The sequence below is a fragment of the Trichechus manatus genome, unplaced genomic scaffold (genome assembly GCF_000243295.1).
Source record: "Trichechus manatus latirostris isolate Lorelei unplaced genomic scaffold, TriManLat1.0 scaffold00027, whole genome shotgun sequence".
NCBI classification, from domain to species: domain Eukaryota; kingdom Metazoa; phylum Chordata; class Mammalia; order Sirenia; family Trichechidae; genus Trichechus; species Trichechus manatus.
Genome location: NW_004443963.1, coordinates 1,019,661 through 1,021,376, shown reverse-complemented (window position 1 = coordinate 1,021,376; position 1,716 = coordinate 1,019,661). Strand labels below are relative to the sequence as shown.

At 42.7% G+C, this 1,716-nt stretch overlaps 1 protein-coding gene across 1 annotated transcript in view; it reads right to left on the bottom strand.

Moving 5' to 3' along the window:
• NR1H4 (nuclear receptor subfamily 1 group H member 4) overlaps positions 1–1,716 on the bottom strand; it is a 52,570-nt gene that overhangs the window by 30,635 nt on the left and 20,219 nt on the right. The gene's annotated exons all lie outside the window — the stretch shown is intronic.

Sequence of the window (1,716 nt, the reverse complement as noted above, 5' to 3'; positions counted from 1 at the left end):
TTACTTTTGTAATCTTTATTGGGAGACAATTGTGTGCCAGTGAGTGTTAGGCATTGGTGGTACAAAGATCAATAATTCATCCCTGCCCTCTTAGAGCTCACAGGATGTTTGCGAGCAAAGACATGCAAATAACCAAATGAATTTAAGTGTTCCATGGGCTCTGATAGGAGTAGAGCAGCACAGAGAATGGTCAGCTCTGGATGAAGAGATCAGAATAGGAAGTGAGCCTTGAGGTCTTAGAAAAGTAGTTGCTATTTACCACTCCTAGAGGGAGTGGGTCACATTCAAGGTTTCAACTCAGTACTTAATAAGGCCAACCTGTATAATAATAAAGACACTAACCTTTGATTTAAAGGTAAATATCTCCCCTGAGAAAGAGTAGCCACAGCTGCAGCCTGCTACAGATGAGATGTTTTGAGTTGGGGAAGGGGCATGATTGGCTTCTTCTCTGCTTCTTCTCCCCCCTTCCACCCCCATGTTCCACTTCTAATCTTTCTCCTCCATTATCTAACCGTAGTTTCTGCCACTTCCAGAGTCGAGGGGAAGAAAAGAATCGGGAGAGAGGATTGTGGGAGGCAAGGGAAGAAGTGGCAGGAAAGTTCTTACTTGTCTGACACTGTTATAAGTTAGCTTTTGCCTAGCAAGCTTTTGAAGCTGAATCTTTCTCCCTTGGGTTGATGTCTTGAGAGAAATCCTCCCGTCATTGGGATGGTTTGATCTATAGTTCCCTGATGATGACAAATATATCTCAATTCCAGCCCATGGCTTGTATCCTTCAGTATCTAGGAATTTGGCAATTCACTTGAAGTCTCTTTACACTGAGCTCCCTCTGCCCCTCCATGCAGCCCTCTTGTCGTGGATTAAGATAATCCCGTTCTGGCTTCATTTGGTCCAATGAATTCTATGGGATAGTGATATCTCTCCCACTTACCTCTAAACAATCAGATGAAAGTCAGATACTAGTCTGCTGTGTCCCTCAGCTTCAGGGGATACATATTAATCTCCTCAAGCTATCCCGTTGAACACCCTTTCACTGGGCCTGAGATAAAGGGCAGCAGGGCCTCCTTATCATATAGATTTTACCTGGGGAAGGGGAGACACCTTTTCCCAATTCTCACAAAAGCATCATACATTCCAGAGGTGACTTCAAGTAACAGTCACCTCTGCCCCTACCCACATCCCTTTGCAGTGGGAATGTGGGATTCATAGCTCATTAGTCATATGCTCTAGAAACTTTACAAGACCTCTCTGTAGTTTCCAACTCCTCAAAATAGGTGAGGTATTTAACCAGTTCTTGAACACCACTTAGACGTTCCTGCAAAATTGGCTCACTTTGGAATATAGCAGCTAGTGCCTTCCTGCCTCTGCCAAAACTGAGACAGCAAGACTTCTATTTTGACAGCCTGTTGGAATAATATCTAACATTCATTAAGCGCTTGCTAGCTATTGTTTTAACCACTTTACCTGCATTTAGTCAACTAATATTCATATCAATTTTATGTTGTCGATAATATTATATAGCCCATGTTATAGATGAAGAAAGAAAATGGGTACAGTGAAATTAACTACCTTGGCCAAGATCACATGGTTAATAAGCAGACTAGGAGGATTCAAACCCAGGCAGTCTTGCACAAAAGCCCATGCTTTTAACCACTATACTACAACTGCCTCCCTTGGGTCACAAAAACTCGTTGTTGTCCAGTCAATTCCAACTCA